At 37.6% G+C, this 22,619-nt stretch overlaps 1 protein-coding gene across 2 annotated transcripts in view; it reads left to right on the top strand.

Moving 5' to 3' along the window:
- LOC134809544 (potassium/sodium hyperpolarization-activated cyclic nucleotide-gated channel 2-like) overlaps nucleotides 1-21,253 on the top strand; it is a 92,309-nt gene extending 71,056 nt beyond the window's left edge. Inside the window, exon 2 of one of the 2 annotated variants that reach the window (XR_010155516.1) lies at nucleotides 18,525-21,251. The gene's annotated coding sequence lies outside the window, so the exon portion shown is untranslated. Of the gene's footprint in view, nucleotides 1-18,524 lie in introns of both variants that reach the window. The other variant, XM_063806662.1, reaches the window with a different exon arrangement.
- The last annotated feature ends 1,366 nt before the right edge of the window (nucleotides 21,254-22,619 follow it).

Raw genomic sequence — 22,619 nt, 5'->3', positions numbered from 1 at the left:
GATGGAAAATCACAATGAGATAGGAAAATATTCATAATCCGGGGTCAAGTATCCAGGGGAAAACAAAAGTGCCCAATAATTGTGACCCCAAAGCTTCATTCTAATCAGACTGTTCGTATAATACAGTATTAGCCTGAAAAGAAATTTCCCTCAGTTCTTAAAATAGTTCTTAACTATTTTCTGAGTCTGGTTTTTCTGTCTTCCCATTAACTGTGTACTCTCTTCCTAATAACTTTCCTGATAATCTTCCAAAAAAATATATTTATCAAATCCTAATGCTTGCAAACAAGATATCTTGGACTTCTATATGAAATGTGAGACAAAATGTCAGGAAAAGGCTCTCTCTAGTGAACCCCTTGAACAAAAACCAAGCAACCCAAATCTAGTATCCTACAATGGCCACAGGTGGGAAAGTGTGGATTCTCTTGGCAGATCAGTGAAGTCTTGGCAAGAAGAAATGCCAGAAGAAGCACCTTGGGGGGCAAGGTTTCCTCCGTGGCATGTCAATTCTTTTGGAGATAAGTCTTCATGAGATCTGTCTCTCTGACCACCAAACTGACTGCTGGAGCCTAAACACTCTTGGTTCAGAGTTGTAAGGGATAATCTAATTTAGTAATTTTCAACTGAGGCAATTATCCTTCTCCCCGCTCCCCAGAGACATTTGGCAATGTCTGGAGATATTTTTGGTGTCACAACGGGGGAAGAGCGTTGCCACTGGCAATACACAGGACAGCACACAATCAGGACTTATTCACCAAAATGTTAGTATATTGAGAAACTCTTATCTAAATAATTGTGTCTGAAACTATCTTTCTTCTTAGTAAGATCTTGGATTGGAAAGCCTACACTTAGAGTTTTGTTTGATCATTTTTAAAGAAAAATGTTAATTTAACATTCGAGGTAGTATCTGGAACTGCATTGTCTGATAGACACGTATTGCTGTGGAGCACTTGAAATATGACTAGTTTAAATTGAGATGTAATGCATGTGTAAAATACACTCTGGGTTTCTTAGCATAAAAATAATGTAAAATACTCATTAGCAATTATAAAATATTGATAACATGTTGATATTATAATTTTGAAATATCAAAATAAATAAATAATTCAAATTAATTTCACATGTTAAAAAAACTGTAATGTGGTTACTAGAAAATTTAAAATCACATATGTGGCTCACATTATATTTCCATTGGATAGCTTTGGCCTAGAAAAGGAGAAAATGGTGAGTTAGAGATTTTGGGCATAAAATATTCTGCTCATACTGAAAAGAGCAAGAGCTGAAAGAGTCTATCATTTATTCTTGAATTTCTTCGTCCAATAGACATTTTTGAACATATGCTATGTGCTGATCATTGGGTTTATTAAAGATAAGTATCTTTTCCTTTGTGAAGAACTCATAGTCTATTGAAGAAGTCAGAGTTAAAGGGGTTGCAGAAAAAAAAAAAGTGTGTATAGGTGTGTATGAAGAAAAGGTAATTAGCTACTTGGATGAGTCTGGGAACATGCCCACAGAGAAGGGTGTTGAAGTTGGACTGGAATCTATCTCTCCATTCTTTGAGTATGATCTTATCATTTCTTCCTCTTGGGCTTACCATCTGGAATGTGGTCTTCACTTCTCCCTGTCAACTAACATCGTGCCTATGTTGGGCTAAATGACTGAACCATATCTGGACCACTGTAGTCCAAAGTGATTATTATATTGAACTTCTTTGAGGTCTTGACTTGTTGACTTCAATAGGTACTTATTAACATAGTTCTTGCCAAGACTCTCCTGTTATATTGTAAAGTACATGAAGTACTGAAACAAAATTACACAAATATATTTGGTGAAGGCAAGAAAGACCATTTCTAGAAGGTTTCATTCCATTAACTCTTACTTGTAATTCATTCTTGAATTTACAGGAAAATACAGTAATACACAGTCAGTGTATAGATTTCTGCACTAAATGATCCCACTGTGTACTCTCTCTCCTGTATTCCCCTTGCAATTTTCCATATTTCCTTTGACTGCATATGCCCTGTTTAGCCTTTAGGTCTCAGCCATATCCTCCAGTAAGCCTTTTTTGACCACTGCTACCTTAAAGGATTACGTACTTTTTCTCCCAAAGTACATAATCTTCTGAGAGAGTGCTTCTCATATTTTACACTAATGTTCATTTGATTTTCATCTTCTTCATTGGACTGTGAGTTTTAAGCAGCACTGTCCGTGTCTGATTTGTTTTTCTTTATATTCTTAGCGTCCAGCCCCAAGTCTGACACTTGGTATGTTTTCTGCTCCAGGAGCAGACACCAGGGTGAGGAAATGTGTGTAGATGACTTCCCAAGAAAGTGTTTGCAGGGGAAAGAGAGTTGGGGGAGCAGGAAAGGCAGGGGAAGGAAGCCAAGCAGAGGTGCAATTTCAGCTCATGTCCCAGCCTCACCCTGATCCCATTGAGAGCTCTGGAGTCTTATACCCCTGAGTTGCTCCCAGTTGAAGTCAAGGGAGTTAGCAATCCACTGCTCAATCATTAGAAATGAGCCATTCCTGGGAGAAATAAACTCTTACACCTTGCAGGAAAAGCAGGCAAAGTGGCTCTGGTAAGCACAGTGAAGTTTTCTGAAGAGGGTAGCAGGGGCAAGACATAAAAATCAAACACACAGATGTTGGAAGAAGTCTGCACAGAAACTGTGAAGGGAATCTGAAAGATCCAGCAGCAGCAGAGACAGTGTCCACTACATAGTAAATGATAAATAAATATTTGTTGTATGAATAATCTAAAAATTCTCTATCAGATTGACTGGCAGCAGCAAAGTTAATCCAAGTAGTTATGCAGGTATTCATGAATAATATAATTGACAAAACTGGCAAATATGAAATTGTACCTTGGCAATTTTGGAATTAAAAAATTTTCTGTTATATTTTATAGAATGTGTGATCAGCAACTGATTAATCTACCTGAAAACAATTTTACAAAAAGTTTGGATAAACTAATTAGTTATAAATCCACAGTATGTTTTCCAGGGGAAAGTCAAGATCTTTCAAAGCATTTGTCCAATACTTTTAACTGATTTTAAAGAGAGAAGCTACAATATCTGTTTACAACTTTTCTTTTTTTTTTTTTTTTATTATACTTTAAGTTTTAGGGTACATGTGCACATTGTGCAGGTTAGTTACATATGTATACATGTGCCATGCTGGTGCGCTGCACCCACTAACTCATCATCTAGCATTACGTATATCTCCCAATGCTATCCCTCCCCCCTCCCCCCTCCCACCACAGTCCCCAGAGTGTGATATTCCCCTTCCTGTGTCCATGTGACCTCATTGTTCAATTCCCACCTATGAGTGAGAATATGCGGTGTTTGGTTTTTTGTTCTTGCGATAGTTTACTGAGAATGATGGTTTCCAGTTTCATCCATGTCCCTACAAAGGACATGAACTCATCATTTTTTATGGCTGCATAGTATTCCATGGTGTGTATGTGCCCCATTTTCTTAATCCAGTCTATCATTGTTGGACATTTGGGTTGGTTCCAAGTCTTTGCTATTGTGAATAATGCCGCAATAAACATACATGTGCATGTGTCTTTATAGCAGCATGATTTATAGTCCTTTGGGTATATACCCAGTAATGGGATGGCTGGGTCAAATGGTATTTCTAGCTCTAGATCCCTGAGGAATCGCCACACTGACTTCCACAATGGTTGAAGTAGTTTACAGTCCCACCAACAGTGTAAAAGTGTTCCTATTTCTCCACATCCTCTCCAGCACCTGTTGTTTCCTGACTTTTTAATGATTGCCATTCTAACTGGTGTGAGATGATATCTCATAGTGGTTTTGATTTGCATTTCTCTGATGGCCAGTGATGATGAGCATTTTTTCATGTGTTTTTTGGCTGCATAAATGTCTTCTTTTGTGAAGTATCTGTTCATGTCCTTCGCCCACTTTTTGATGGGGTTGTTTGTTTTTTTCTTGTAAATTTGTTTGAGTTCATTGTAGATTCTGGATATTAGCCCTTTGTCACATGAGTACGTTGCGAAAATTTTCTCCCATGTTGTAGGTTGCCTGTTCACTCTGAAGGTAGTTTCTTTTGCTGTGCAGAAGCTCTTTAGTTTAATTAGATCCCATTTGTCAATTTTGGCTTTTGTTGCCATTGCTTTTGGTGTTTTGGACATGAAGTCCTTGCCCACGCCTATGTCCTGAATGGTAATGCCTAGGTTTTCTTCTAGGGTTTTTATGGTTTTAGGTCTAACGTTTAAATCTTTAATCCATCTTGAATTGATTTTTGTATAAGGTGTAAGGAAGGGATCCAGTTTCAGCTTTCTACATATGGCTAGCCAGTTTTCCCAGCACCATTTATTAAATAGGGAATCCTTTCCCCATTGCTTGTTTTTCTCAGGTTTGTCAAAGATCAGATAGTTGTAGGTAACTGGTGTTATTTCTGAGGGCTCTGTTCTGTTCCATTGATCTATATCTCTGTTTTGGTACCAGTACCATGCTGTTTTGGTTACTGTAGCCTTGTAGTATAGTTTGAAGTCAGGTAGTGTGATGCCTCCAGCTTTGTTCTTTTGGCTTAGGATTGACTTGGCAATGCGGGCTCTTTCTTGGTTCCATATGAACTTTAAAGTAGTTTTTTCCAATTCTGTGAAGAAAGTCATTGGTAGCTTGATGGGGATGGCATTGAATCTGTAAATTACCTTGGGCAGTACAGCCATTTTCACGATATTGATTCTTCCTACCCATGAGCATGGAATGTTCTTCCATTTGTTTGTATCCTCTTTTATTTCCTTGAGCAGTGGTTTGTAGTTCTCCTTGAAGAGGTCCTTCACATCCCTTGTAAGTTGGATTCCTAGGTATTTTATTCTCTTTGAAGCAATTGTGAATGGGAGTTCACTCATGATTTGGCTCTCTGTTTGTCTGTTGTTGGTGTATAGGAATGCTTGTGATTTTTGTACATTGATTTTGTATCCTGAGACTTTGCTGAAGTTGCTTATCAGCTTAAGGAGATTTTGGGCTGAGACGATGGGGTTTTCTAGATAAACAGTCATGTCGTCTGCAAACAGGGACAATTTGACTTCCTCTTTTCCTAATTGAATACCCTTTATTTCCTTCTCCTGCCTGATTGCCCTTGCCAGAACTTCCAACACTATGTTGAATAGGAGTGGTGAGAGAGGGCATCCCTGTCTTGTGCCAGTTTTCAAAGGGAATGCTTCCAGTTTTTGCCCATTCAGTATGATATTAGCTGTGGGTTTGTCATAGATAGCTCTTATTATTTTGAAATACGTCCCATCAATACCTAATTTATTGAGAGTTTTTAGCATGAAGGGTTGTTGAATTTTGTCAAAGGCTTTTTCTGCATCTATTGAGATAATCATGTGGTTTTTGTCTTTGACTCTGTTTATATGCTGGATTACATTTATTGATTTGTGTATGTTGAACCAGCCTTGCATCCCAGGGATGAAGCCCACTTGATCATGGTGGATAAGCTTTTTGATGTGCTGCTGGATTCGGTTTGCCAGTATTTTATTGAGGATTTTTGCATCAATGTTCATCAAGGATATTGGTCTAAAATTCTCTTTTTTGGTTGTGTCTCTGCCCAGCTTTGGTATCAGAATGATGCTGTCCTCATAAAATGAGTTAGGGAGGATTCCCTCTTTTTCTATTGATTGGAATAGTTTCAGAAGGAATGGTACCAGTTCCTCCTTGTACCTCTGGTAGAATTCGGCTGTGAATCCATCTGGTCCTGGACTCTTTTTGGTTGGTAAACTATTGATTATTGCCACAATTTCAGCTCCTGTTATTGGTCTATTCAGAGATTCAACTTCTTCCTGGTTTAGTCTTGGGAGAGTGTATGTGTCGAGGAATGTATCCATTTCTTCTAGATTTTCTAGTTTATTTGCATAGAGGTGTTTGTAGTATTCTCTGATGGTAGTATGTATTTCTGTGGGATCGGTGGTGATATCCCCTTTATCATTTTTTATTGTGTCTATTTGATTCTTCTCTCTTTTTTTCTTTATTAGTCTTGCTAGCGGTCTATCAATTTTGTTGATCCTTTCAAAAAAGCAGCTCCTGGATTCATTGATTTTTTGAAGGGTTTTTTGTGTCTCTATTTCCTTCAGTTCTGCTCGGATTTTAGTTATTTCTTGCCTTCTGCTAGCTTTTGAATGTGTTTGCTCTTGCTTTTCTAGTTCTTTTAATTGTGATGTTAGGGTGTCAATTTTGGATCTTTCCTGCTTTCTCTTGTGGGCATTTAGTGCTATAAATTTCCCTCTACACACTGCTTTGAATGCGTCCCAGAGATTCTGGTATGTACAACTTTTCTTAATACTATAGTTATAGAAATATTTTGTTTGCCGAACCAGTAGCCTTACCTATTATGGCATTACTTACAGATACACCCGTTACAGACAAAAACACAGAATGGCAATACTCGTAATTGTGGTAATTGTAAAAGTAAGTGATATGGCAGTTTACTCTTCAGCTCTATTCAGAGCTGAATAGAAAAATCTGCTGTCTGAAATCTTTGATCAGTATTTTTTAATGATTATGGCAACCACGATGCTTCCCTTGAATTTATGAGGTTGTGTGGCACCTGGTAGAGGCATCATTATTTATTATGAAAACCGTTTAGTCTCACCAGGATGACTTATGACAGTGTTTATACTCCCAGAGTTTGCCTTTATACCAGAGTGCCTGGCAAAATATAAATAATGTGGTGTTTACTACAGAAAAAAGAAGAGAGTGATCAATGTAATGGAGATTATAGGATAAATGGTTTCAGATCAAATGTGTGATTCTTCCTATAGCAGGAATCTTATTTTTAATAGTTTTCAAAGATGTCAACATTGTGTGAGATTATTTACAGCTGTAGTGGCTCTAACGTCTCATTTCATTTATTTTAGCAACATAGACTTCATTAGAAAAAATAAAATTCAATACAAGGATGAATTAAGGTGAATGTTATTTCATCTGGAAGAAACCCTTGATGTCACCTCAGATTTTGTCTTTATTATTTTGAATGAGAGCAGTACTGACTTCCTTGTTAATGAGTGAAAAAGGTATTTTATCAGAAGAGTGCTAGAGAAGACATAATAATAAACATATTTCTATTTTCTGGAATGTACTATTATTAACCTTGTTATAAAGAAAAATTGCCAATAATAAAAACGTTTACTCATTCCAGGTAAAAATTAATGTTACAGATCTATGTGATAAGACATTAAAATTTGTATATTTATTTTGATGGGGTCCTTCAATTAAAAAGACAAGAAATCACAGGTAATATGAAAGAGAATTACATATATAGAAAGGGAACTAGTAAAAGTTAAAAATCAACTCAATCAAGGATATTGGTCTAAAATTCTCTTTTTTGGTTGTGTCTCTGCCCGGCTTTGGTATCAGGATGATGCTGGCCTCATAAAATGAGTTAGGGAGGATTCCCTCTTTTTCTATTGATTGGAATAGTTTCAGAAGGAATGGTACCAGTTCCTTCTTGTATCTCTGGTAGAATTCGGCTGTGAATCCATCTGGTCCTGGACTCTTTTTGGTTGGTAAGCTATTGATTATTGCCACAATTTCAGCTCCTGTTATTGGTCTATTCAGAGATTCAACTTCTTCCTGGTTTAGTCTTGGGAGAGTGTATGTGTCGAGGAATTTATCCATTTCTTCTAGATTTTCCAGTTTATTTGCGTAGAGGTGTTTGTAGTATTCTCTGATGGTAGTTTGTATTTCTGTGGGATCGGTGGTGATATCCCCTTTATCATTTTTTATTGCGTCTATTTGATTCTTCTTTTTTTCTTTATTAGTCTTGCTAGTAGTCTATCAATTTTGTTGATCCTTTCAAAAAACCAGCTCCTGGATTTGTTAATTTTTTGAAGGGTTTTTTGTATCTCTATTTCCTTCAGTTCTGCTCTGATTTTAGTTATTTCTTGCCTTCTGCTAGCTTTTGAATGTGTTTTCTCTTGCTTTTCTAGTTCTTTTAATTGTGATATTAGGGTGTCAATTTTGGATCTTTCCTGCTTTCTCTTGTGGGCATTTAATGCTATAAATTTCCCTCTACACACTGCTTTGAATGTGTCCCAGAGATTCTGGTATGTTGTGTCTTTGTTCTCATTGGTTTCAAAGAACATCTTTATTTCTGCCTTCCTTTCGTTATGTACCCAGTAGTCATTCAGGAGCAGGTTGTTCAGTTTCCATGTAGTTGAGTGGTTTTGAGTGAGATTTTTAATCCTGAGTTCTAGTTTGAATGCACTGTGGTCTGAGAGATAGTTTGTTATAATTTCTGTTCTTTTACATTTGCTGAGGAGAGCTTTACTTCCAAGTATGTGGTCAATTTTGGAATAGGTGTGGTGTGGTGCTGGAAAAAATGTATATTCTGTTGATTTGGGGTGGAGAGTTCTGTAGATGTCTATTAGGTCCGCTTGGTGCAGAGCTGAGTTCAGTTCCTGGGTATCCTTGTTGACTTTCTGTCTCGTTGATCTGTCTAATGTTGACAGTGGGGTGTTAAAGTCTCCCATTATTAATGTGTGGGAGTCTAAGTCTCTGAAAAGGCCTTTGACAAAATTCAACAACCCTTCAGGCTAAAAACTCTCAATAAATTAGGTATTGATGGGACGTATCTCAAAATAATAAGAGCTATCTATGACAAACCCACAGCCAATATCATACTGAATGGGCAAAAACTGGAAGCATTCCTTTTGAAAACTGGAACAAGACAGGGATGCGCTCTCTCACCACTCCTATTCAACATAGTGTTGGAAGTTCTGGCAAGGGCAATCAGGCAGGAGAAGGAAATAAAGGATATTCAATTAGGAAAAGAGGAAGTCAAATTGTCCCTGTTTGCAGACGACATGATTGTCTATCTAGAAAACCCCTTTGTCTCAGCCCAAAATCTCCTTAAGCTGATAAGCAACTTCAGCAAAGTCTCAGGATACAAAATCAATGTACAAAAATCACAAGCATTCTTATACACCAACAACAGACAAACAGCCAAATCATGAGTGAACTCCCATTCACAGTTGCTTCAAAGAGAATAAAATACCTAGGAATCCAACTTACATGGGATGTGAAGGACCTCTTCAAGGAGAACTACAAACCACTGCTCAATGAAATAAAAGAGGATACAAATGAATGGAAGAACATTCCATGCTCATGGGTAGGAAGAATCAATATCGTGAAAATGGCCATACTGCCCAAGGTAATTTACAGATTCAATGCCATCCCCATCAAGCTACCAATGACTTTCTTCACAGAATTGGAAAAAACTACTTTAAAGTTCATATGGAACCAAAAAAGAGCCCGCATTGCCAAGTCAATCCTAAGCCAAAAGAACAAAGCTGGAGGCATCACGCTACCTGACTTCAAACTATATTACAAGGCTACAGTAACCAAAATAGCATGGTACTGGTACCAAAACAGAGATATAGATCAATGGAACAGAACAGAGCCCTCAGAAATAACGCCGCATATCTACAACTATCTGATCTTTGACAAACTTGAGAAAAACAAGCAATGGGGAAAGGATTCCCTATTTAATAAATGGTGCTGGGAAAACTGGCTAGCCATATGTAGAAAGCTGAAACTGGATCCCTTCCTTACACCTTATACAAAAATCAATTCAAGATGGATTAAAGACTTAAACGTTAGACCTAAAACCATAAAAATCCTAGAAGAAAACCTAGGCATTACCATTCAGGACATAGGCATGGGCAAGGACTTCATGTCTAAATCACCAAAAGCAATGGCAACAAAAGCCAAAATTGACAAATGGAATCTAATTAAAGTAAAGAGCTTCTGCACAGCAAAAGAAACTACCATCAGAGTGAACAGGCAACCTACAAAATGGAAGAAAATTTTCGCAACGTACTCATGTGACAAAGGGCTAATATCCAGAATCTACAATGAACTCAAACAAATTTACAAGAAAAAAACAAACAACCCCATCAAAAAGTGGGCGAAGGACATGAACAGACACTTCTCAAAAGAAGACATTTATGCAGCCAAAAAACACATGAAAAAAGGCTCACCATCACTGGCCATCAGAGAAATGCAAATCAAAACCACAATGAGATACCATCTCACACCAGTTAGAATGGCAATCATTAAAAAGTCAGGAAACAACAGGTGCTGGAGAGGATGTGGAGAAACAGGAACACTTTTACACTGTTGGTGGGACTGTAAACTAGTTCAACCATTGTGGAAGTCAGTGTGGCAATTCCTCAGGGATCTAGAACTAGAAATCCCATTTGACCCAGCCATCCCATTACTGGGTATATACCCAAAGGACTATAAATCATGCTGCTATAAAGACACATGCACACGTATGTTTATTGCGGCATTATTCACAATAGCAAAGACTTGGAACCAACCCAAATGTCCAACAATGATAGACTGGATTAAGAAAATGTGGCACATATACACCATGGAATACTATGCAGCCATAAAAAATGATGAGTTCATGTCCTTTGTAGGGACATGGATGAAATTGGAAATCATCATTCTCAGTAAACTATCGCAAGAACAAAAAACCGAACACCGCATATTCTCACTCATAGATGGGAATTGAACAATGAGAACACATGGACACAGGAAGGGGAACATCACACTCTGGGGACTGGTGTGGAGTGGGGGGAGGGGGGAGGAATAGCATTGGGAGATATACCTAATGCTAGATGACGAGTTAGTGGGTGCAGCGCACCAGCATGGCACATATATACATATGTAACTAACCTGCACATTGTGCACATGTACCCTAAAACTTAAAGTATAATAATAATAATAATAATAAACTCAATCAATCAACCAAACTCTAGGCTGAACACAGATAAAGAATTATAGAAACAGAAAAGAGTTCTGAGTGTTTCACTTTGAATGCAATAGAGAGAGGCAGATATCATGTATGAAAAAGCAGTTGAAAGATATAGAAAATAAATTGAGAACTTTCATCATAATGCCTGCTAGGATTTCTGAAGAGAATGAAGAGAGTTTTAGATAAATAAGATTTGAAGCACTAATGAAAGAATTGAAGACAGACAGAAGGACTTAGGAAGAAACTCACTTGGTGGGCAGAGCAAGATGGTGGAATAGAGCACTCCACTAGTCATCATCCTAGCAAGGATACCAATTTAACAACTAGTACAGAAAAAAGCACCTTCAGAAGAACCAAAAATCAGGTGAACCCTCATAATACCTGTTTTTAACATCATATCACTATAAGAAGCACTGAAGAAGAAATTAAAAGAAAAAACAGTCTTAAACTGCCAATGCCACCCCTCCTGCACCTCACAGCAGCTGTGGTAGGAAGAGCAGCTCTGGGCACTAGAAGAGGGAGAACACAGCAATTGTGAGGCGTTGAACTCAGTGTTGTACTGTTAAAGCAGAAAGAAAAAATGGACCGAACTCAGCATATGCTCACCTGTGGAGGGAGCATTTAAGCCAGCCTTAGACTGAGGGGAACCATTAATCATAGCAGTCAGAACTAGAGTTCCTGCAAACCTCAGCACCATAGGCTAACTTTCTTTGGGTCTCTAAATAAACTTGAAAGGCAGTCTAGGACACAAGGATTGCAACTCTTAGATGAGTCCTAGTGCTAAACTGGGCCCAGAGACAGTGGACTGGGAGGATATGAAATCTACTGAGACACCACCTTGGGTGGCTTATTGAGCACTACCATCACCCCTTTCCTAACTCCAGGCTGCACAGCTTATGGCTACAAAAGAGATCCCTTCCTTCTGTTTGAGGAGAGTGGAAGGAAGAATGGGAAAGACTTTGTCTTGCATCTTGAACACCAGCTCAGCCACAGCAGGATAGAGCATTGGTTAGAGTCATGAGGCCCTTTTTCCAGGCCCTGTCTCCTGGACAACATTTCTAGATGCACCCTGGACCAGAAGCGAACCCACTGCCTTGAAGGGGAGGATCCAGTGCTGGCAACATTTATCACCTGCTAACTGAAAAGTCCTTGGGAGTACTTCAGTGAGAAAGAAAAGGACACTGTTGAGCAATAAGCAATCTCCTAAACATACAAAACTCATTGGTAATAGTGAGTACACAGAAAAACACAGAATATCATGACACTATAACTGTGGTGTGTAAACTACTCTTATCCTAAGTAGAAAGACTAAATGATAAACCAGTAAAAGAAATAATAACTACAACAACTTTCCAAGACATAGTGCAATAAAATATAAGTAGAAATAATAAAAAGTTAAAAAGTGGGGGGGAACAAAGTTAAGGTGTAGACTTTTTATTAGTTTTCTTTTTGCATGTTTGTTTGTTTATACAAAAAGTCTTAAGTTGTTATCAGGTTAAAATGATGGGTTGAAAGATAGTATCTGCAAGCCTCGTAGTAATCTCGAAGCAAAAAAAAAATACAATGGATACATAAAAATTAAAAGCAAGATACTAAATCATATCACCAGAGAAAATAACCCTCACTAAAGGAAGACAGGAAGGAAAGAAGGAAGAGAAGACCACAAAACAACCAGAAAACAAATAACAAAATGACAGAAGTCCTCACTTATCAATAATAACATTGAATGTAAATGGACTAAACTCTCCAATCAAAAGACATACAAGGCTGGCTGGGTGAAAAAATAAGATCCCTTGATCTGTTGCCTATAAGAAATGCACTTCACCTATAAAGAAACCCACAGACTAAAAATAAAGGGATGGAACAAGATATTCCATGCCAGTGGAAACCAAAGAAGGAGCAGGAGTAGCTATACTTATATCAGACTAAGTAGATTTTGAGACAAACACTAAGAAGAGACAAAGAAGGTCACTATATAATAATCAAGATGTCAATTCATTAAGAGGATATAACAATTATAAATAAATATATATGCACCCAACACTAGACACCAAGATATATAAAACAAATATTAAAGCCCAAAGGAGAGAAATAAGTCCCAATACAATAATAGCTGGAGACTTCAACATGACTTTCAGCACTGGACAGATCTTTCAGACAGAAAATCAACAAAGAATCATTAGACTTAATCTAGACCTAATGGACCTAATAGATATTTACAGGACATTTCATCCAACGGCTGTAGAATACACACTCTTCTTGTCAGCACATGGATCACTCTCAAGGGTAAACCATATGTTAGGTCACAGAACAAGTGTTAAAACATTCAAAAATTGAAACAATATCAAGCATCTTCTCTGACCACAATGGAATAAAATTAGCAATTAATAACAAGAGGAATTTAAGAAACTATACAAATGCATGGAAAGTAAACATGCTTCTGAATGACCAGTGACACAATGGAGACATTAGGAAAAAAATTGAAAAATTTCTTGAAAAAAATGTTAATGGAACACAACATACCCAAACCTATGGGATACAGCAAAAGCAGTACTCAAAGGGAAGTTTATAGCTATAAATGCCTATGTTAAAAAAGAAGAAAAATTTCAAGTAAACAATCTAATGATGCATCTTAAAGAATTAGAAAAGCAAGAGCAAACCAAACCCAAAATTAGTAGAACATAACAAATAATAAAGATCAGAACACAAATAAATGAAGTGAAAAAAATACAAACGATCAATGAGTTAAAAAGTTGTTTTTTTTTTTTTTTTGAAAAGTGAAACAAATTGACAAACCTTTATCCAGACTAAATAAGAAAAAAGAAGGAAGATCAAAAGAAAATCAGAAATGAAAAAGGAGACACTCCAGCTGATACTGCAGAATTTCAAAGGATCATTAGTGGCTACTATAAACAACTATATGTCAATAAATTGGAAAATCTAGCAGAAATGAACAAATTTCTAGACACATACAACCTACCAAGATTGAACCAGGAAGAAGTCCAAAACCTGAACAGACCAATGACAAATAGCAATAAAGAAGCCATAATAAAAACTCTCCCAGTAAAGAAAAGCCTAGGACTTGATGGCTTCACTGCTGAATTCTACCAAACATTTAAAGAACTAATACTAACCCTACTCACACTATTTCAAAATATAGAGGCAAAGGGAATACTTTGAAACTCTTTCTATGAGGCCAGTCTTACCTTGATACCAAAACCACACAAAGGCACATTAAAAAAACACACAAAAACCAAAAACTACAGGCCAACATCTCTGATCAATATTGATGAAAAATTCTCAACAAAATACTAGCAAACTTAGTTAGAAAATACATTAGAAAGATCATTTAACATGACCAAGTGGGATTTATCCCTAAGATGGAAGGATAATTCAGCATACACAAATCAATCAGTGTCATACATCATATCAGCAGCATGAAAGATAAAAACCATTTAATTATTTTGGATACTGAAAAAGCATTTGATAAAATTCAACACCCCTTCATGATAAAACCCCTAAAAAACTGTGCATAAAAGGAACATATCTCAACATAATAAAAGCCATATGTGACAGACCCACAGCTAGTATCCTAATGACTGGGGAGAAACTGAAACTCTTCCCTCCAAGGATGTCGAAGAAGACAAGAATGTCCACAAGAGTGTCACCACTGTTATCAACATAGTACTGGAAGTCCTAACTAGAGCAATCAGACAAGAGAAACAAATAAAGGCATCCAAATTGGAAAGGAAGAAGTCAAATTACCTGACTTCAGGTCATACTACAGAGCTATAGTAAACAAAACAGCATGGTACTTGCATAAATGCAACACATAGAACAATGGAACAACATAGAGAACCCAGAAACAAATCCACAAACCTAAAGTGAACTCATTTTCCACAAAGTTGCTGGGAACACACACTGGGGAAAAGATAGTCTCTTCAATAATGGTGCTGGGAAAACTGGATATCCATATGCTGAAGAATGAAACTACGCACCTATCTCTTGCCATATACGAAAATCAAATAAAAATGGATTTAAGTCTTAAATCTAAGTCTTTTAAATTAAATGCTTTATTGATGCCAATATTAATCCAAGTTAATGATGTAAATCTTAAAAACTTTAACTAGTCTAGTCTTTATCTAACTTTACCGTAGTCTTAATTTTAACTTAGTCTTTAAGTCTTTCATAGTGTAAACCTCAAACTATGAAAATACTAGAAGAAAATATTGGGGAAAATCTCCAGGACATTGGTCTGGGCAAAAAATTTCTTAAGCAATACCTCACAAGCACCAGCAACCAAAGCAAAAATAGAAAAATGATATCACATCAAGTTAAAAAACTTCTGTGCAGCAAAAGATAAACCAACAAAGTGAAGAGACAACCCACAGAATGGGAGAAAATATTTGCAAACTACAGAATGGCCTTGCTGCTTTGTGCAGGTGCCCTGCTTGGGTGCTGCTTGGGACTTGGTGCCCTGCATCCCAGCTATGACTGAAAGGGGCCATACAGCTCAGGCTGTTGCTTCGGAGGGTGAGAGCCTCAAGCCTTGGTGGCTTACACGTGGTGTAGGTGCACAGAAGTCAAGAATTGATATTTGGGAACCTCCACCTAGATTTCAGAAGATGTATGGAAATGCCTGGATGTCCAGGCAGAGGTTTGCTGTGGGAGTGGAGCCCTCATGGAGAACCTCTGCTAGGGCAGTGCAGAAATGTGGGGTTGAAGCCTGCACACAGAGTTGCCACTGGGGCACTGCCTAGTGGAGCTGTGAGAAGAGGACCACCATCCTCCAGCCCCCAGAATGATAGATCCACCAACAGCTTGCACTGCGTGTCTGGAAAAGCCAAAGACACTCAATGCCAGCCTGTGAAAGCAGCTGGGACAGGGGCTATACCCTGCAAAGTCACAGGGGCAGAGCTGCCCAAGACCATGGGAGCCTACCCTTTGTATCAGTGTGACCTGGATTTGAGACATGAAGTCAAAGGAGGTCATTTGGGGTTTTAAGATTTTATTGCCCTGCTGAATTCCAGATTTTCATGGGGCCTGTCGCCCTTTAATTTTGGCCAATATCTCCCATTTGGAACAGGGGTATTTGTCCATTGCCTGTACCCCCATTGTATCTAGGAAGTAACTAACTTGATTTTGATTTTACAGGCTCACAGGCAGAAGGGACTTGTCTTATTTTGGGTGAGACTTTGGACTTGGACTATGGATTATGCTAGAATGAATTAAGACTTTGGGGGACTATAGGGAAGGCATGATTGGTTTTGAAATGAAAAATGGACATGTGATTTGGGAGGGGTTGGGGCAGAATGATATGGTTAGGCTTTGTGTCCCCACCCTAATCTCATCTTGAATTGTAATCCCCATTATTCCCATAGTCCCCACGTGTCAAGGGAGAGACCAGGTGTAAATAATTGTTTCATGGGGGCAGTTTCTCCCATGCTGTTTTCATGATAGTGAGGGAGTTCTCATGAGATCTGATTATTTTGTAAGGGGTCTTCTCACTTCACTCAACACTTCTCCTTCCTGCCAACTTGTGAAGAAGGTGGCTTGCTTCTCCTTCACCTTCTACCATGATTGTAAGTTTCCTGAGGCCTTCCCAGCCATGCTGAATTGTGAGTCAATTAAACCTCTTTCCTTTATAAATTACCCAGTCTCAGGTAGTTCTTTATAGCAGTATGAGAACAGACTAATATGCTACCCATCTGACAAGGGGATAATAACCAGAATATATAAGGAGTACCAACAAATCTATAGGAAATAAATCTAATAATACCATTTTAAATGGATAAAATATCTGAATAGGCGTTTCTCAAAAGAGGACACACAAATGGGAAATAGACATATGAAAAGGTGTTCAACATCATCCAAAAAATGCAAATAAAAACCACAATGAGATATCATTATGCCCTAATTAAAATGGCTTTTATCAAAAAAAATCAAGCATTAACAAATGCTGGCAAGAATGTGCTGAAAAGGGAACAAACCTTTGTACATTGTTGGTGGGAATGTGAATTAGTAAAGTCATTGTGGAGAAAAGTTTGGAGATTCTTCAGAAAACTAAAAGTAGAGCTATCATATGATCGAGCCATCCCACTGCTGGGTATATAACCAAAAGAATGGAAATGATTATATCGAAGAGATATCTGTTCTTTTATGTTTGTGGCAGCACTGTTCATGACAGCTAAGATTTGGAAGGTACCTAAGTGTCTATCAACAGGTGAATGGATAAAGAAAATGTGGTGTATTTATACAGCCATAAAAAGAATGAGATTCTGTCATTTGCAACAACATGGATGGAACAAGAGATCATTATGTTAAGTGAAATAAGCCAGGAAGAGAAAGACAAACATCACATATTCTCACTTATTTATGGGATGTAAAGATCAAAACAATTGAATTCATGGACACAGAGAGTAGAAGGATGGCTACCACAGGCTGGGAAAGGTAGTGGCAGGCTTGGGGGAGGGTAGCGGGGATGGTTAATGTGTACCAAAAAATAGAAAGAATGAACAAGACCTACTATTTGATGGCACAACAGGGTGCTATAGTCAATAATAACTTAATTGTACATTTTAAAATAACTAAAAGAGTGTAACTGGATTGTTTGTATGCTTTAGGGTTTGGATACCACATTCTTTGTGATGCGATTATTTAATATTGCATGTCTATATCGAAATATCTCATGTACCCTATAAATATATATAACTACTATGTACCCACAAAAATTAAAAATAAAAAAGAAAGGAAAGACATGCTAAATTTTGGCCAGTTAAAAACCCCATACCAAATGCTTGATAGTGGAACTGCAGAACATAAATAATTAAAAAGAATTTCTTAAAAGCTACCTCAGAGAATAGATGGACCACCTAGAATGTTAATTAATGAGACAACAGACCCATTATGAACAGGATTATGAACAAGAGATGTCAAAAACAATGATAAAATATCTTCAAAGTAGTGAAGGAACATAACTTATGACTTAAATTTTTACCTCCATGTAGATTATCATGAAAGAGTGAAGAGAGGGTAGAAAAAGACATTTGTGACATACAAAGACTAATAGAGTTTACTAGGCATAGTTTTTCATTTAAAAAGATACAGTGGTCCCCATTTACCTGCAGTTTTGCTTTCCACTGTTTCAGTTACCCAGAGTTAACTGCAGTTGGAAAATAGCTGGGCACACAATGGTACAATAAAATGTTTTGAGAGCAAAAGAGAGAGAAAAAGACCAGAATCACATAACTTTTATTACAGAATATTATTATAATTGTTCTATTTTATTAGTAGTTATTGTTTTAAATCTGTTGCTATGCCCAATTTATAAATTAAATTCTAACATTGCTATGTACTTTCTGGGAAAAATATAGTATATATAGGGTTTGGTACCACCTATTGTTTCGAGCATTCACTGGGGGTCTTGAAACACGTGCCTCACACATAAGGAGGGAGTACTGTATTGAATAGTTTATCAAGAAGAAAAATAAACACTAAGGGGCGTAAGCTACAAGGAATTGAATATTGATATGGTTTGACTAGTCCCCACACAAATCTTATCTTGAATTGTAGTTCCCATAATTCCCATGTGTCATGGGAGGGAGCTGGTGGGAGGTAATTGAAACATGGGTACGGTTTTCCCCATGCTATTCTTGTGATAGTAAGTTCTCACAGGATATGATGGTTTTATAAGGAGCTTCCCCCTTCACTCAGCTCTCATTATACTTTTCCTGCAGCCATGTGAAGAAGGATGTGTTTGCTTCCCCTTTCGCCATGATTTTAAGTTTCCTGAGGCCTCCCCAGCCATGCAGAACTGTAAGTCAATTAAACCTCTTTTCTTTATAAATGACCTTGTCTTGAGTAGGTCCTTCTAGCAGTGTGAGAATGGATTAATACAGTAAATTGGTACTGCAGGGAGTGGGGTGCTGCTATGAGGATACCCAAAAATGTGGAAGTGACTTTGGAGCTGGGTAACAGGCAGATGTTGGAACAGTCTGGAGGGCTCAGAAGAAGATAGGAAAATGTGGGAAAATTTGGAACTTCCTAGAGATTTGGAGGGCTCAGAAGACAGGAAGATGTGGGAAAGTTTGGAACAAATGGCTTTGACTAAAATGCTGATAGCGATATGGACAATGAAGTCCAGACTAAGTTGGTCTCAGATGGAGATGAGGAACTTGTTAGGAACTGGAATAAGGGTTATTTTTACTATGCTTTACCAAAGAGACTGGCAGCATTTTGCCCCTGCCCTGTAGAACTGTGGAATGTTGAACTTCAAAGAGATGATTTAAGGTATCTGGTGGGAGATATTTCTAAGTGCAAAGTATTCAACAGGAAGCAGAGCATAAAAGTTTGAAAATTTTGCAGGCTGACATTGTAATAGAAAAAAAAACCCATTTTCTGGGGAGAGATTCAAGCTGGCTGCAGAAATTTGTATAAGTAAGGAGGAGCCCAAAGTTAATCACCAAGACAATGGGGAAAATGTCTCCCTTCCTAGATTTCACAGGATGTATGGAAATGCCTGGATGTCCAGGCAGAAGTTTGCTGCAGGGGCAGGGCCCTCATGGAGCACCTCTGCCAGGGCAGTGAGAAAGGGAAATGTGGGGCTGGAGCTCCCACATAGAGTCCCCAGTGGGGCACTGCCTAGTGGAGCTTTGAGAAGAGGGCCACTATCTTTCAGACCCCAGAATGGTAGCTACGATAACAGCTTGCACTGTGCACCTGGAAAAGCCACAGACACTCAATGCCAACTCATGAAAGCAACTGGGAGGGAGGCTGTACTCTGCAAAGCCACAGGGGTGAAGCTGCCCAAGCCCGTGGAAGCCCACCTCTTACATCAGTGTGACCTGGGTGAGACATGGAGTCAAAGGAGTTCATTTCAGAGCTTTAAGATTTAATTACTGGATCACTGGATTTTGAACTCACATGGGGCCTGCAGCCCTTGTTTTGGCCAACTTCTTCCATTTCAATGGGTGTATTTACCCAATGCCTGTACCCTCATTGTATTTGGGAAGTAACTAAGTTGCTTTTGATTTTACAGGCTCACAGAAGAGACTTGCCTTGTCTCAAATCAGACTGTGGACTTGGACTTTTGGGTTAATGCTGGAATGAGTTAAGACTTTGGGGGACTGTTGGAAACACATGTTTGTGTTTTGACATGTGAAAATATGATATTTGGGAGGGGCCTGGGTGGAGTGATATAATTTGACTGTGTCTCCACCCAAATCTCTTCTTGAATTGTAGTTATCATAATCCTCACATGTGGTGGGAGGGACCCGGTGCAAGGTAATTGAATCATAGGTGCAATTTCCCTCATACTATTTTCGTGATAGTGAGTAAGTTTTCACCAGATATGATGGTTTTATAAGGGGTTTCCCCGTTTGCTAGGCTCTCATTCTTCTCTCTTCTGCTGCCATATGAAGACGGATGTGTTTGCTTTCCCTTCCATCATAATTGTAAGTTTCCTGAGGCCTTCTTAGCAATGCAGAACTGTGAGTCAATTAAACCTCTTTCCTTTATAAATTACCTAGTCTCAGGTATGCCCTTATAGCAGCATGAGAACAGACTAATACAGATATATATGGTGCAGAAACTAAATCTAAAAAAAATAGTTTTAATTAACTACTGGAAGTAAAAATAATGCAGAAGAAATATGTACGAATAAAGTGAAAAGACTAATATCATAGGTCACAGTGACACCGTGGGTACAACACAGGTCACAGTGACAACATGGGTACAATGTAGGTCCCAGTGACAACATGGGTACTTTGTTCTGTGGAGAGTTAACTGGTAATAAGACCAGTGTCATTTTCAGGAGGAAGAAAGGAATCTTAAATTGCTTCAAACTTAGAAAAACAAAGACCTAAATAAGTATATTAGAAAATTTAAGAGTAACCCCTACTTTTCTCCAGTGGAAGGGCACAGGGAAAGGAAGTATCTTAAAGTTCATTAATCTAGCAAATTGCGGCACAAGAGAAAAATATGATGATAGAAATAAAAAGGTAGTTTACCACATGATACCTGCTGATTCCACTTGTGGCAGCTTCAGTCCTTCCCAGTTTTATAAGATCAGGTGATTCCACATAGCATTATGTTCTTAACCTGGTAGTTCTTCCTGACTTCAGTTCCTGGCTAGGGAATGCTCTGGCATCTCCCTATAGTCCTACTAAGGGATTCACTGTCAGTTTTCACCTCTCAAATGAATATGAAATTAAGACTAGAGAACTTGGTGGAAGCCTTATATTGGTCTTCATCCACATTTTTTTTACCATCTTCCACCTCTCTCACTGGGATATGCAATCAAGTTCCCAGGAAAGCTAATCCAATTTACATCCCTTAGGGGACACATGTTTTGAACCCCAAATCATATCACATGATCTGTTGAGTGCTGATTTCTATATGGGACTATGAGATCAAGTATTTGTAGTAGAGGTGAGCACAGATCACTACTTAGACATATGGTCATTATAAATTACAGGAAGAAAATAAATAAAAGAACATTATGCTATTAATATGGAAGAAGGACAAAACATACCTGATCTGCAAGATGATCAATAAACTTGTTGAACCATTGGGAAACTGGTTATCCAGCCCACTGCACTACATATTATTGAAATATATTTTCTCACATGTATAACTTTCATCTCATCATAGTATTTACTGTTATATGACTTGATTGAAAAATGAATCTCCTTTTAAACTAGCAAATTTTAAATCATTGTGTTTTGGTAGAAAATATAGATAGATCAGAAAAGTTTAGTAAAAATACTACTCAAGACAATCACTATTAATTAACATTTTGGTATATTTTTATTTCAGTCTTTTAAGTATTTGAAAAAAATGTTGGCTCCCCTTTTCTTAAAACAAGTACAATATGTAGTGGGTTTCTGTATTATACTTGGTGTCCCTACTGGCAAGCATATGGCAATCACTCAATGAATAATTGGATGGATGTATAAATGAATGAAGTGATGAATACATGAATAGATACATGAATCAAATTAATCAGGGAGAAAACCATGTATTCAAATTTAGGGCTAGTTACAGAGACCCTAATACACAAAGAATAAAGAGAATAAATTGTAAAGGTAGGTCATGGATAGAGAATCCAAATGTCAGGAAATAACAGATCCCATTTTACTCTAAATATGACAGCCATAAATCTCAAATACAGAATTCATGTTTTGGGGGGAAAAATGAGTGATTTTCATATAAGTAATAATGACATCTATTTCATCTTCCTGAATTTCAGCCTGTGGAATTACAGATATGCCAGCAAATGTGGCTATAAATAGGGAGGCTCCTCATTTTGTGCTACTATGGTTCATTTTGTATTCTATAATGATATCATTATACATCACATAAAGGACATCTGGGCTTTTCAAATTTTTGTGCCTACAGCTTCAGACTGTAGGTAAAAGAAATTTCTGTACAAAATTTCTCCTGCTGTTCTTAATATTATTTGGTCAATGTTTTTCCTATAGGTCTACAAATTATACATATCAAAGCTTGGCTTCTTGTGCATGAGATTAGTTTTGGAAATTCTTTTGCTTACCGATGAAATATCATCAGTTAGTTTTGAAAATATACAAATAGAAGGAAATTGCAAACACTTTAGTTTTCAGCTTTATCTCTCTTTTAAACTAAACTTTTTTGCTGAAAAAACATGATTTAGGTATTTGTTTTATTTCCATTCTCATTATTCAGTTTTCAAATATTTCTGTACAATTGAATAATAAATATTAACATTTAGTAATAAACATCACCATTTATTGAGTCCTACTATGTGTCAGGCACTGTATTAGGCACTGAATACTTCATATTAAATTTTCACC

This window comes from Pan troglodytes, chromosome 2 (genome assembly GCF_028858775.2).
Source record: "Pan troglodytes isolate AG18354 chromosome 2, NHGRI_mPanTro3-v2.0_pri, whole genome shotgun sequence".
In the NCBI taxonomy this organism is placed as follows: Eukaryota; Metazoa; Chordata; class Mammalia; order Primates; family Hominidae; genus Pan; species Pan troglodytes.
This window is presented reverse-complemented; position numbering and strand designations above follow the sequence as displayed.